The sequence below is a fragment of the Cyphomyrmex costatus genome, unplaced genomic scaffold, assembly GCF_001594065.2.
Source record: "Cyphomyrmex costatus isolate MS0001 unplaced genomic scaffold, Ccosl1.0 scaffold367, whole genome shotgun sequence".
NCBI classification, from domain to species: domain Eukaryota; kingdom Metazoa; phylum Arthropoda; class Insecta; order Hymenoptera; family Formicidae; genus Cyphomyrmex; species Cyphomyrmex costatus.
In genome coordinates, this window is record NW_017277851.1 from 531,285 (window position 1) to 548,345 (window position 17,061).

Genomic DNA, 17,061 nt, shown 5'->3' on the forward strand with positions numbered 1-17,061 from the left:
GTATCGGATTTTTTTGTATAATTTTATAGGTACTAGTATCTTCTAATGTATTTTCTATTTTATGGATGTATTCATTTCTGTCTAAAGCTACGGTAACATTTCCTTTATCCGCTCTAGTATATATAATATTGGGATTATCTTTGCAAAATTCAATAGTTTCTTTATACATGTGACACAACTCCTTATCAATACTATTAACATTTTTATTGTTATTATGTGTAAATTCATTTAATTTTGGAATAATATCTGTTCTTAGTTTAGATTGACAATTATCGTTGAGACATTTATTATAATTTTCAAAGTCTTTGATAAATTCTCTGGTTGACCTTTTTTTATTAATATGTGACGGAAGGGAGAATTTCTCTCCCAATTGAATTAAATTAGATACAGAAGGAGGGATGTCACAGCTGGAAAAATTAATAAACCATTTTTCATTAGTCTTATGTAAATTATTATCAGTTAACTGAACAAATTTCTCAGGTTTAATTTGATATGAAATAACATTTGTATCATTTTGAAATTGATAATTAATCGGTTTTATTTTTTTAATCTGTGCTTTTTTTGTTTTTTGAATGAGCCAATTGAATTTCCCTGAATATATTCCTTCATATTTATATTTGAAATTATAAAAGGATATTCTATGATGTTCTGAAATCTCATTCCAAATATTAATAGGTACATTATTATTCAAAAAATTTTCTAAATAATACAATCTTAAATCTAAATTTTGAATTTGCCTGTTAATATCAAAGATTTCCAGCTGTAACAACCTCTCTTCGAAGGAGGCTAATAAATAATTAAATTTCTTAATAGATTTGAAATGATTAAATTGAATCTTACATAAATTGTTATGTTTAATGTGTAGCGGAACAACATTATTGATTTTACATGCCCTCAAAAATTCAAATTTTAACCTAGCTTTAATAAGACAATAATTGAAATGTATCCATGATTTGATCGAATATCGCACTTTCTCTCCAAAATTATTATACAAAAATGTAAAATTAAATTGATGATCTGTCATTAATATACATGAAATACGATACGAAAAGCAATAAAGGACACTTAATATTAAAGAATATTAATTTCAAAGACAATTATGTAATATAAAGGTCAAAGTATAAAATATAATATAAAATATATAATAATACAATATCATATCTTATTTGGACTGTCATGTCCGGGGTTTTTTGCGATGACTGCGCCTTAACCCTTTTCCTACTGCGCACGTGGCACGGATTACACCCTTGGGACGGCTCGGATTTTTCGACGAACAATCACTAACAATAAGTCCAACTATTGAGACTATTTCTACTACTGCAACTATTACGACTATATCGACTATTGAGAACAGAAGGCAAAAGAAGAAAGTCAACTGTATACGACTGTTGAGACTAAGAGGCAAAAGAAGAAAATCAACTATGTATCAACTCAATTATTACAAATGAATTTAACGAATGAAAACCAACTGGGTCCCGGTTCGATTGGGCCGCCGTTTTAATGCTTGGTGATTCTGAGGAGTGATAAGAATTGTCCCGTCAACATACAATTTTGTTTCCAAAAATTGTTCTAGAATATTCCATGAATTACATTTTTATTAATTTACAGTATTTAGAAATTGAAATTTGCAAATTTTTAAGTTGACGGGGGCTCCTCATGACTCCGCCCCTATGTAGCATATTTTGGGCGCATGTGGGATTGAACTCGGGTCTACAGATCGCGAGTCAATCGCACCGAGCGGTGAGCCACTCGACATTAATTCCAACTAATTTAACTGAGGGATATTTTCTATAAAATCTATATGGGGTTCTTTAAATGATTAAGAATAATAAATTGATAATACGGTACTAATTCCATAATTTATTAGTTTCGTGTATGTATCTACATATTAAACCTTAATAATACTCGTATTAAATAATATTTAATAATATTTTCACAATAAGAATTAATTACAGTTTTTAATTTATTATTTGACATTAATAAAATCAATTTAAGATGCGTAAAGGGCATAAAAAATGGTTAAATTGCTAACATAATTTAACTCCATGATATTATTGTTATAGTTTCGTAGAATGGCGTTTCAAGACCAGAAAATTGTTCGGCTCGCGGTTTAAAAGACTATATACGTAATATATAAATTCTAAAAACTATGATTTGAATTAAAAAAGTTTGTTTCTGAGTTCTTTATGCGGCGCATCTAAAAAAAAAGTAAAACATGTATTTAGGGGAACCTGGTGTTTCTTTGACCAGTTGTATCTTTAACCATTTGAATTTATAAAAAATCAATTGGATATTTGTAAATGTAAAATGACGTAACTTGTAATATGAGCACCAGAGTGTTTTATAACTTACAATCATAATAATGAAGAGAATTACTCCTATGAAAAATAATTAATTTTTTTCAAGTGTTCGAATGAAGTAACTTCAATGCGTTTTTTAATTCCATAAAATGTTGTATATGCACTTTGCCTTATATTGAAATTGCTTAAAATGTTAAATAGATATTTAGAAAAAGTTATTTAAAACTTAATATATCATTAATCTTAACTTAATTTATAAAAGTAATAACAAATAGGAAGTGAATAAGTGTTGTACCTTTAACCAGTCAATACGATGCCGAATAATTATTTAGTTTAGATATCTCACCTCTAATGTAATAAAATTATGATCATTAGATGCGATTTTTTGTCGAATAAATGAATCTTCTAGAAAAAAAGTGTCATTCTTGCCCCATGAAGTGAGATATTAAACGTTGAGGATGATCATTGCTCAAAAGAAAAAGAGAGACCTTAGGATGTAAAAAGATACTAAAAATATAAAAATATAATAATATACACGGTGTCCGTCTATAAGTGTCGGAGCAAATATCTCGCAACTGGTTGAAGTAACAAGAAAGTTTAATAAGAGAAATTTGTACGACTCCGTGTCAGCTAAAAAGTGCATTGCAAATATTTTTTTTATTCTCGTTGCTTTTTTGATTTATGTAGGTTAACATAGTTTTTTTAAATAGATACCTATAATTTTTTTGCATATTCGTATAGTAGGGAGCATTTGCAATCAAAATCATATCTGGTAAAAAATTGCATCGTTTACGAGATAATCAACATCTTAGGTATCAAAGTAGTATATAAATTGGGTTCTAAATAATTTTGAACGGGGTTTAAAATGTCAAAGAGAAATTGAAGAAGAAAACAAACAATGTTAAATCCATATGTTAAATCACTTACCTTTAAGGGGTAGTTTTCACTCTTCAGAATGGACCATTGCATAAAAAAAAATACATCTCAAATATTTTTCAAAGTTCTACAAATATGCAAAGTTTCATTAAAATCGATGAGTGACACCTCCGTAGGTTTACTTGTTAGTTCATTAGTTTTCTCTGTCTAAAGAATAAATTAAAGATCTAATCACTAAAGATCTAATCATTTACGTAAACAAAGATTTTTTTTAGCAATCTTTGCATTTTGTTGTCCTTTCTCAGGGCGCTGCTTTTCCAATGTTTTACCATACATATCCTTCGCATTTCGGTAAGATAAAATAATTTTTTTATCTATTGTAAGTTTAGTGAGACCACCTGCAGCCTTAATACTATCGTAAACTTGTCTCGGAGATATTAGAGACTTAGGTAATTGATTTTCAACAATTTATTCCTTGTTTATTGAAAATCATCTTTCTACAAATCCTTGACCATGACTTAGAATAAGGATCTTTTTCACTAAAATATATTCTAGAAATTACCCTTGTAACGAGTCAATCAGTATCGTTTATTATACTTAAGAATCTTTATTTCGCACGTTTGTAACAGTACGACGTGAATCACAAATATCACAATACATAAGCAACCGCTACAGTTTCTTCAATTTAATTTCTAACAATCGTTCTATGCATTCTTCGTTTGCTAAACGCAACAACGGAACATACGCATAATTGATCACCTTTATAAGTGACCTGCCGTAATATACAAGATTGTGTTTCTACATTATAATTATTGTTGTCGAACAACATGCGAAAAAGGATTCTCGTCTGCGTCACGACGTTCCTCGTCAATCATCTCATGAAGGCCAGAACCACAGCCCCGCTCCAAACCATCTGACCACGACAGCACTAGGTGTCCCTGATTCTCTAGTGGGCCGATGTCGTCGCCCCGAAGATATGGCTCCAGCGGACTCAATGAATGAAGGCGACTCTCCTCCGCTTCGGTCTCTGCCGCCGTTGACCTTCGCCGCTACCACTTGAGGAACACTCTCCTGATTTCGACTTCCAGTCTCGTGTGGTCCACTGGTCGGCTCTCTGGACAATTGTCTACTTACTCTACTTCTACGATTGCGACGGTTCTGTCTGTACTCCTCAAAACTCGTCTCTCTGTGGTCCGGCTTCCCTCCCATTTGGCATTCTCTTTCCACGCACTGTACGACAGTTACTTAATATATATGTGTGAGTTATACTAAACTCTACACCCTAACCCTCTGAAGCAAATTTTTCCAGAAATAATCAATTCTTTGATTTTATCAACTATGACGTCGTGATATAAATGAAACAGATACCAAGCTAAACAGATGTTTTAAATTTCTTTACAGCTGTTTTAATTTTCCAGAAAAGTTTGCTAAATCCCTGACTTTTCCCTGACTTACTTGATTTCCCTTATTTGTGACAACTCTGAATAATGTCATGTGTGCAATGTGTTATATATAATAATGTCCTGTGTGCAATACGCTGTGTACAATATTATTGTGTGTAACCGAAGCTGTAGGTAATCGTTTTGTAGGCAATCGGGATCCTCCCGACAGAATAATTTGGTTATACCATCCTACATTCCAGCAGAATAATTTTTCCGAACAATGGCTATCCACTATCTGTTATTTTTTCAACTATTCACAATAGAATAAAGTTTTGAATTGAGAAGAACAATATTTCGAATAACAATAAAAATTTTTAAATCAATAAATTTTTCACAATTCCATATGTAAATTTAATATCTGAAAAATTTATCAATTGCTAACATGTGCAACTGTAAATTATAATAATATACACTATTCTGAATACATTAAAAAATTTTATTAAGAAAGAGAAAGATCAGCTGAAGCCATTGTTAACAAAATGTTGTATATTAAATATCCTGTGACGTTAGCTACGTTAGCCAAACAAAAAGACAGCTTAAAACAAGATTAAATGAATATTCTCCTCAGATATTATAATAAAAAATCAAAATATCCTTTGGTGATTTCTAACCACCGCATTAAAGAAAACCATAATTCTAAGTGGGATAAAGTAGAAATTTCGGACATTGAACCGTATAACAAAAGACTAATATCTGAGATGGCGCACATTAAAAAACAGAGAAATGGAATTAATAAACAAAAAATGTAGTATTAAGATGCAGACTATCAAGAGACACAGTATATATAGTGTCTCGTGCCAAGTAAACAGCGTAAGATTGTGATATATATTTTGTATAGAATAACTATAAATACATGTACAAAGAAATCAAGGATACAGGATTAGATATACATATGAATGAGTTATGTTAATTTAAAAATAAACATTAAATTCTTTTGTATACATTCATTTCTTTTGCATAACAATCACTTATTATATTTTTAGGTCTAGCAGCGCTAAGTTTTCTGTACCTTTACTTTTTGATATAAAGTATATGTTATATACGTGACAAGAAGAAATATTCCTTTCATAATTGGCGCAATTTAAAGATATTATTTTGTTGTCTGTATACTATAATAATATATATAACAGCTTTTTGTGAGTGAACACGCACACTTGGCGATTTTTTTTTCTTTTTTTTTTAGATAATTTTTTTAAAATGCCAGTATATTTAAATAAGAATATAAAATACACTTATCATATAATAGACATAGTTATCAATTTCTTAATAATAAAATGATAGAAATAGAGGAAAAAATCATCGTGTGACTTTTCAAATTACGCGATTAGTGACTTACATGTTTTAATTATATGACTTCGTTATGTAACTTCATGATATAATCATTTTCAGTAGGGTACTATTAGATTTAGTCAATATCCTTATTATTCTATTAGCAATACCTATTAGGAATATTGAATGATTGTACAAATTTTAATTTAATTATACATAAGTACAAAAATACGGTCTATTTATGCATAAAACTATAAGAAATAACAAATTTTTTCAAAGTTATCAACAAATTACAATTTTACCGTAATTTTATAGTAAGTAATTGTAAAATTGAATTTGACAGTAATTTTACATCTCTAACCAAGCCTCAATTTTTTTTCCAGTGTGTCATATGCGTGAGTGCAAAAGCGATGATGCGAACTGCACCCTGTGATTACTGTGTGGTCTGCAGATGAGTAAACGAACTTAATCTAAGCGTTATAGATTTCCGCATTACTCTCTACATTAAAATAATCTTTAAGTTTTTTGTAATTCTATAAGTGAAGTGTTTCGTTAAAGTTGCGATATTAGGAGGGAGTTCAAAGTTAGGGAAGATAATAAAATAAAAACACAATTTCCATTCACACGTTAATCATTTATCTTCTAGATATAAGATCCACAAATCTGTCATTTTTACACAAGAAGCAGTGACTAGCATTTTTCTTATACTATATTACAAAAATACACTTAATAACGCCTTAGGATACTGGAATTCAATATTACATGTTTATATTACAGAATTGTACAGGGTGCTTCAGCTAAATCCGGACAAAACGAACAGTTTATTGAAACGCCATTTTATTCAGAAAAACTATATTATATGAAAATACAATAAAATGTTTTTGTATGATGTTTGAGAGATCTTTTGAGATCTACTACTCAATATCACCTCCATTTGTTGTGATCAATGTCTTGCTCGTTTGTCTAAAGCGCGAGCATGCTCTCTTTAACTGCTTCTTGTCTCCATGAAACCCTTAATAGCGGCCTAAAGGGTTGCCACGTTGAGTGCCTGAATTTGTAAGACACCCTTTCAATAACTCTCCAAACGAAATAATCTAGGGGATTTAAATCTGGACTATTGGCAGGCCAGAATTCCTTGAACTAAACGCGTCCACATTACCAAAAAAACCAATTATACACTAAATGGTTTGTGTTAGCTGATGCGCCGTCATGTTGAAAAATGTACGGTCTTCGGAGGCCGTAGTTCCTTCATGGCTTTACTATAGTCCTCAGAAGTAAACCTTCTTCGTGATGATTTCTCCTTTTTAAAAAATAAGGTGGCATGATGTCACCCTCATTGAAGACGACATTTAGGATCACTATGTGAACATGCTTCGTCGCCGGGTTAGCAGAACCTTCTTCGGATTTCTCCGCGTCTGCATGCTTTCGTACGATGTTGTAACGGTTGATCGCTATCCGACGAACTGAATAACTTTGATTGGTGAACGACGCAAAGCACTTCAATTATCGCTGCTCTTCGGTAAGTACTCTGCACTTGATCTCTCTAACTCCGATAATTTGAAGTTATACACGCTTCATACAAATATATGATACTACAGTGCCAATAATCATGTACTGCTAAAGTCGCATGTAACGGAAAATACAAATTTAATTTTGTCCGAATTTGGCTGACGCACCCTGTGTTTTTCGACAATAAGATTAAATATATTTTTTAAACTACTTATTATTTTATAACATTTTTGTAGAAATCTGTCATTACACTCGCAGAATTTTTTAATTAAAAAAACTGTTATGTACATAAAAATGCTAAGTTTTTTCATAGAAACATCGATATACGTTATTTAGACACACATACAAACACACAAAATTAGATTCTTTTTTAAATTATACCTGACACGCTTCAACCGCTTACTTTTTTTTGTTTTCAAGCTCTAATCGCCTTATGTTCTGAATTCTTTAACGAATTGAGAAATGCCGCTGTGTTTAATTCTAAATGAATGGCTCGTGTCGTAAAACATATGAATAAATGTATCATGTATACGCTTTGACGATTTTATTTCATAAAACTTTAACATTAAATGATCCGATAATTGACATCTACATATAGAGGAGAATGTTCTAATTCAGACCGTGTTCCAAATCGGATCTTTTTAATTTAAATACGATTAAGCAGATTTGCGTGCTATTTATAATGTAAAATTCTTATAAGACACCGAACATAATACAGCAGTATGGCATAACTTTCATGGAGTAGACGCAAATATATAACTTTTGGTTTTATGATCGGATTTTATTTACGTCTTGTAGATAACAAAAACTGCAAATAAGTTTGATTTAGACCACTCTTCCCTATTGAAAACTACTTTCCCAGGGTACATTCTGTTCCTTAGCAAATCTCCCATCAACTTTCTTGTTTTTATAGGTAAATCTAAAATATACTAAACATCTATGCAGGATCTCGCCACACCGCTACCTACCCCATGCAATATCACTCCCGAAGTATACCCAGCTTCGGGACCTGCGTAAAAACTCCTTAAATACATGTCTCTAGTTATCAATCCGTTAACTGATCCTTTGTTGCTAGAATCACAGGGAACCTCCCACAGTAAGGTTTACTGTCTTATCCGAAGATTGTGGGAGGCGTCAAACACTACTCCCAGCGTCGTTGTGCCCTTCTTTCATGACTCATAATGCGGCAGATAAGACAATGGTAGATGTACAAGCTCGTCTCCTGCCGTTGTCTCGCCTTATTGATCTATTGGATACTAAATAATCTTGTACGTCTTCTGCGCCTTTTAATTTTTGGTCTCGATCCAATCTTCAAACCAATGTTCGAATGATGTGTCTTAACGCAGCTCCTCACAACTCTTCTAAATGACCAGGATCCTCTCGGAAAAGAACACTAATCCACTTATCCACCGTTCGTCTACGTGCGCTCTGAAAATCCTCGCAAAGCTCATTCTGCTTCGACGGTCTGGAGTGCTGAGATTCTTCCTTCATGGTCCAAAAATCTTCCATCTTCCCTATAACTATGTACAGTGTCATATTCACTCGCTTCATCCGATCGCATAGGATGCATTTCCTACCACCATTCATCCCAATCCCGTTTTTTGCAATATCAGCAAATTTCGACCTAATTTTTTCTGCTTGAAACATACAAAATATCAGAATGTGCCTCCATCTAACAATAAATCAACTTTGTCCGCATCTGCGAACTAGCAATTAGCTAACTATTAGCTTAAGATTTCTTGGAATATTTAATATCAAACATCCATCCATCGTAAAGGTGTGTATTCTGTTATGCGCTTATAACTTATAATTGTAACTGTAACTTAACTTTAAATTCGCTATTCGTAGGATGTACAATCGTGTTAATAGCTCCGGTACACAGAAAAAAAGTTATTCTCAACTTAAAATGATTATATTTTATTCAACGCATTGTTTCCTATATAAGCAACAATATAAAGTCTTTTTTAAAGAATTTGATAATCTCAACTTTCAACAATGTTATATTCTTATGTCAAAGTTATAATAGTTACCTGGAAAGCACAATATGATTATTTTGATAATAACAGTATTTTCTTTCAACATTTAAAGGATCATATCAAGAAGGTAAAACTGTTATTTTTACTCTAATTTTAGTATCAATTTTTGACTCTTATGCCTTTATTCATTTTTAAATTTAATAATTGATATCGTTTAATCGCTAACATAATAACTTGTTTTTGACAATACAACAAGATTCGAAAATATTAAAGAACATTCGAAATAAGGCTAAGGAATTGTTATTATAAAATTTTTCAATCAGACAATTCAATAATATGGACAATTTTTTTTAAGAGTAAGATATAGTCAAATAAAAATAATTTAATTTCAATTTAAAGATATTGTAATTTTCGATTTAAATATATTGTAATTTTCTATCCGATATTATTTCCTCTGAAATTAAGAAAATTATTATTGCATAATGAGAATATATTCTTCTTGGTGTAACTAGTTCAAACATCTTCAAGTAAGCAAATTATGTCGATTTAACGCTATATAATCTTATTTTAAGCCTTATATATCGAAAATAAAGATTTTCTCAAAATAAGAATATTCTTTTTTTCTGTGTAGTACCCGCCATGTCACAAACAATATTTAACAAATAAACGCCACCTTTCTACTCATTCAATTAAATGTGGTTGCGCAAGTCCCGACGCATTATATTCATCTGCAATTATGCATGAAGGAAAATCCTGCATAGATGTTCATGAATCATTCATATATCCTTACGGAGACGGTCGCAAGCAATATCTGACTACTATCTTTCACGGTGCTTATCATGACCATACAAAGAATGTGATTTGCTGAATCATGATTTTTAATTCTTTTTCTTTATTACTTTCCTTCTTTTTCTTAACTTCTCCTTCTACCTACTGTTCATACTTATCCTCTAGCACTTTATATTGGCAGAAATGCTTCAACCTTAAACCAGTGCCTTCTTCATATGTCTTAATAGTCCATTCCTCCTACAATCTTTTACCCTGTCATTTCATGCAAATCATATATCTCCCTCTTTACCTCACTTACTTTATTTTAAAAATCGAGGAAAGTGTAAAGCCTAATCGAGTCTTGAAAACAAGATGTTAATGTTTATTATATTGTGTGAAATTTATATACTGCGTATGTAGTCCCCCCCGCGACGCTGATAGATTTTCAGCATTGACGCATACATATTCACTACCGCAGTAATATCACTTTAGTTAAATTGAGAATCAATTTAACCAATTTTTGATGCCTATAGCATCTTATTAGATCTTAATAATATGTTGGAAGACATATATTAAAATTTAATATTAAATTAATAATTTAAACTCAGAGAAGCTGAGATTGTGAAGAATATCACGAGTTGGCGTTTCGTCCCGGCTTCCACTACTGGACTCATCAGTAAGGTAATGTAGTGGGAGCCTACCTTAGACGCCTGGAAAGATGTTAGAAAGAAGTTCTATATAAACAATTACACATGTAATCAAGCACTTGCGAGAAATGGCATGAGTAACTATAGACCTCTGTTGGCTAGTCGACGAGGTGATATTCTTCACATTGTTCTTAATATTTTAAATTAAGTAATTAAAGCGTATTTTTCTCTGAGTTTAAATTATTAATTTAATATGATAGACACCACCCAAAGTAATGCTTTCTCTCAACCTCTCCTCCCGAATTGTTCTCAATTCGGGTTCCCTCACCACCCTGTTAAAAACAGAAAAAATAAAATTGTAATATAAAATATTATAAATAATCATTAATTTAAAATTAGATTGGTATTATATACAATAAGTATTGTTGTTGTCCTTCCATTTTAGATGTTTAACTGCAAAAAATACAAAATTTTTTTATATAAATTCAAAATAAAACAAAATTAAAACAAACTAAAGGACTCTTTTTTTATACAAAATAATAAACATAAAAATGGCATTGTTAGAGTCAGATAAATAAGAAAGATTTTGTAAACGACAAATTAAATCCTAGACAGGGTTTTGTCTAGGATCTTTTTTGGATCGGTTTTCTGATATCAGTACTGTTTTATTTTGGACTTAATATCTGTCGCGCATAAATCATCAATGTCGCGGTAATGAATGATATTTGCTGATATCTGCAATCTCTTTCCGTTCGTGACTTTCTTATAAATCGGTAAAGATTCATCAAATTTTTGACGTACCACAACTCAAGTAAAAGAAAATCATTTAATGTATGACTTATATCACTGTTTCACATTTTCAGGCACGTTCCGAAATTTATGTTCAAACCATCGGAGAATGGCATAATTTTCACAAATGGGAGTGCATCAAAACTTAGAAATGTTGCTAATTTTGCAAAGTTCTAAGTTGTGAATTAAAAATCGCGTAAAAATTCGGTTGTAAAATTCGGCATGTAAAATTAATCCTCCAGTTCCAAATTCCGACCACGGAACCGTAAATTTTACACTGGTGCGAATTTGACGTCTTCCAACGTAATTTAGTTACGATGTTATAATATTTGTTATAATGGCAGAATAAATATAAGACAAAGTACGCTTTTGAGGCTTTCACGGGTATTTTCTTCAATGATAGAATTCAATGATAGAAACAGGAAATTATTTGGATTTGGCAATAACATTCTAATTGTATAAGGTACATATATTATTGCATTTGATGTACATACACACTGTTCTCCTAAACCTTAACTAAAGCGATAAAAATTAAAAAAGCAAGGCGCAATCAATCACTTTTGTATATATTATTTGAAACCTACTGATTCTCTTCCACCAAGATTGTACGGTCTGCCAAAAATACATAACCCAGATACCCTTCTCAGACCGATTACCCAAACGATTTCGGCGAAAACTACCGATAGATTTGACTGTGGGGAAAGGGGAAAACACACCCTACCGCATTCGCTACACGTACCTTCAGGGAACACGAAAACCTTTTAAATATAACAGCTCCAACTGTGAATACCAAACGGAGTGTGTAAGTACACGCCGTCGAGAAAATAAATGTGTTCGGCTAATAAACTCCATAAGACTAAGTCTCCAACGTCCAAAATCACCATACAAGAACGACTTGCATTACAAGAAATAAACTTGTCCTTGGACATCATAGTACTACAAGCCGACAAACAAGATCGTTCAAAAACCTAGCATCCTATTAGAAAAGTGTGCCCTACCTAGCAAAACCACTTCGAAACCTACTGATTCTCTTCCACCAAGATTGTACGGTCTGCCAAAAATACATAACCCAGATACCCTTCTCAGACCGATTACCCAAACGATTTCGGCGAAAACTACCGATAGATTTGACTGTGGGGAAAGGGGAAAACACACCCTACCGCATTCGCTACACGTACCTTCAGGGAACATGAAAACCTTTTAAATATAACAGCTCCAACTGTGAATACCAAACGGAGTGTGTAAGTACACGCCGTCGAGAAAATAAATGTGTTCGGCTAATACACTTCATAAGACTAAGTCTCCAACGTCCAAAATCCAAATATTTTTCCAAATATCCAAAATATTTTTATTATTTAAGAAATACGATTTCATAATTTCCTTTATGTATACAATATGTATTTATTGTTTTGTTTCATCACGGAGATGTGGTGCCATATCTGTTCCTGCAGATATATAAATAAGGACTTATTATTTTTGTCGTACATATTGTTTGTTATATATATATATATATATTTCTATATAACGAACAATATATTATAATTATGTATATATATGTGTGCTGTATATAATAAACTTTATTATTTTAGAATTGTCCTTGTATAGAATTTTTTTTTATTTCATTAATTTAAATTTTTATATTTGCAGTTATTATTTCTTTGATTATTTTAGCAAGCGCACCTTTAGTTAATTTTAATTTTTCTAACGGACCTAAGCCGCCCACCTGGAACGGTCATCCCAGGTTTTTATAATTATAAACAGAGTTGGGTAAGTTACTTTTTTTCAGGAAAGTGCGGCCTACCTAGCAAAACCACTTCGAAACCTACTGATTCTCTTCCACCAAGATTGTACGGTCTGCCAAAAATACATAACCCAGATACCCTTCTCAGACCGATTTCATCTGTTGTTGCAGATGTCTAAAGGTATGGACTTACACGCCGTCGAGAAAATAAATGTGTTCGGCTAATACACTCCATAAGACTAAGTCTCCAACGTCCAAAATCACCATACAAGAACGACTTGCATTACAAGAAATAATCTTGTCGTCCTTGGACACAGACATCATAGTACTACAAGCCGACAAACAAGATCGTTCGAAAACCTAGCATCCTATTAGAAAAGTGCGCCCTACCTAGCAAAACCACTTCGAAACCTACTGATTCTCTTTCACCAAGATTGTACGGTCTGCCAAAAATACATAACCCAGATACCCTTCTCAGACCGATTTCCCAGACGATTTCGGTGAAAACTACCGATAGACTTGACTGCGGCGAAAGGGAAAAACACCCTACCGCATTCGCTACACATACCTTCAGGGAATATGAGAACCTTTCAAATATAACAGCTCCAACTGTGAATACCAAACAGAGTGTGTAAGTACACACGAGAGTACGTGGAAAAGTTCTTCTTATACAGAATTTTGTTTTATTTCATTAATTTTTATTTTTATTTTTGCAGTTATTATTTTTTTAATTATCTTAGCAGTAGCACCTAGTTTTCTTAATTTTAATTTTTATAACGGACCTAAGCCGCCCACCTGGAACGGTCATCCCAGGTTTTTATAATTATAAACAGGGTTGGGTAAGTTACTTTTTTTCAGGAAAGTGCGGCCTACCTAGCAAAACCACTTCGAAACCTACTGATTCTCTTCCACCAAGATTGTACGGTCTGCCAAAAATACATAACCCAAATACCCTTCTCAGACCGATTTCATCTGTTGTTGCAGATGTCTAAAGGTATGGACTTACACGTCGTCGAGAAAATAAATGTGTTCGGCTAATACACTCCATAAGACTAAGTCTCCAACGTCCAAAATCACCATACAAGAACGACTTGCATTACAAGAATAATCTTGTCGTCCTTGGACACAGACATCATAGTACTACAAGCCGACAAACAAGATCGTTCGAAAACCTAGCATCCTATTAGAAAAGTGCGCCCTACTTAGCAAAACCACTTCGAAACCTACTGATTCTCTTCCACCAAGATTGTACGGTCTGCCAAAAATACATAACCCAGATACCCTTCTCAGACCGATTACCCAAACGATTTCGGCGAAAACTACCGATAGATTTGACTGTGGGGAAAGGGGAAAACACACCCTACCGCATTCGCTACACGTACCTTCAGGGAACATGAAAACCTTTTAAATATAACAGCTCCAACTGTGAATACCAAACGGAGTGTGTAAGTACACGCCGTCGAGAAAATAAATGTGTTCGGCTAATACACTTCATAAGACTAAGTCTCCAACGTCCAAAATCCAAATATTTTTCCAAATATCCAAAATATTTTTATTATTTAAGAAATACGATTTCATAATTTCCTTTATGTATACAATATGTATTTATTGTTTTGTTTCATCACGGAGATGTGGTGCCATATCTGTTCCTGCAGATATATAAATAAGGACTTATTATTTTTGTCGTACATATTGTTTGTTATATATATATATATATATTTCTATATAACGAACAATATATTATAATTATGTATATATATGTGTGCTGTATATAATAAACTTTATTATTTTAGAATTGTCCTTGTATAGAATTTTTTTTTATTTCATTAATTTAAATTTTTATATTTGCAGTTATTATTTCTTTGATTATTTTAGCAAGCGCACCTTTAGTTAATTTTAATTTTTCTAACGGACCTAAGCCGCCCACCTGGAACGGTCATCCCAGGTTTTTATAATTATAAACAGAGTTGGGTAAGTTACTTTTTTTCAGGAAAGTGCGGCCTACCTAGCAAAACCACTTCGAAACCTACTGATTCTCTTCCACCAAGATTGTACGGTCTGCCAAAAATACATAACCCAGATACCCTTCTCAGACCGATTTCATCTGTTGTTGCAGATGTCTAAAGGTATGGACTTACACGCCGTCGAGAAAATAAATGTGTTCGGCTAATACACTCCATAAGACTAAGTCTCCAACGTCCAAAATCACCATACAAGAACGACTTGCATTACAAGAAATAATCTTGTCGTCCTTGGACACAGACATCATAGTACTACAAGCCGACAAACAAGATCGTTCGAAAACCTAGCATCCTATTAGAAAAGTGCGCCCTACCTAGCAAAACCACTTCGAAACCTACTGATTCTCTTTCACCAAGATTGTACGGTCTGCCAAAAATACATAACCCAGATACCCTTCTCAGACCGATTTCCCAGACGATTTCGGTGAAAACTACCGATAGACTTGACTGCGGCGAAAGGGAAAAACACCCTACCGCATTCGCTACACATACCTTCAGGGAATATGAGAACCTTTCAAATATAACAGCTCCAACTGTGAATACCAAACAGAGTGTGTAAGTACACACGAGAGTACGTGGAAATTTTAAAGCAATCTTAGGAAGTCAGAGTGCGCGAGAATTCTGAGAAGTGCGTGAAGTTATCAGGCAGGCGTGAAGTCCAACCCGTCCTAAGGGGATCACTTGCATACGATACATAGGAGATGGATGCACACTCATCGAAGAGTAAATGGTTAGGCACGCCTCCGCATCTTGTCACTATAAATTAATAGATCGCCCTTGTAAATCACAATGTGTGTAAGTATTACACGGAGTGTGTAAGTACACGCCGTCGACAAAATAAATGTGTCCGGCTAATACACTCCATAAGACTAAGTCTTCAACGTCCAAAATCACCATACAAAAACGACTTGCATTACAAGAAATAAACTTGTTGTCCTTGGGCACAGACATCATAGTACTACAAGCCGACAAACAAGATCGTTCGAAAACCTAGCATCCTATTAGGAAAGTGCGCCCTACCTAGCAAAACCACTTCGAAACCTACTGATTCTCTTCCACCAAGATTGTACGGTCTGCCAAAAATACATAACCCAGATACCCTTCTCAGACCGATTTCATCTGTTGCTGCAGATGTCTAAAGGTAAGGACTTATTTTTGTTGTATACATTGTTCGTTATATATATATATATATTTCTATATAACGAACAATATATTATAATTATGTATATACATATATGTGTGCTATATAATAAACTTTATTATTATATTTCAGAATTGTCCTTCTTATATAGAATGTTTTTTTATTTCATTAATTTTTATTTTTATTTTTGCAGTTATTATTTTTTTAATTATTTTATCAGTTGCACCTAGTTTTCTTAATTTTAATTTTTATAATGGACCTAAGCCGCCCACCTGGAACGGTCATCCCAGGTTTTAATTATAAAAACTGGGTTAGTAAAGGTAAGTTACTTTTTTTTTAACTAAGTTAAGTTAATAAAAATATATAATTGAAAAGTTACTGTATATAATAAACTTTATTATTTTAGAATTGTCCTTGTATAGAATTTTTTTTTATTTCATTAATTTAAATTTTTATATTTGCAGTTATTATTTCTTTGATTATTTTAGCAAGCGCACCTTTAGTTAATTTTAATTTTTCTAACGGACCTAAGCCGCCCACCTGGAACGGTCATCCCAGGTTTTTATAATTATAAACAGAGTT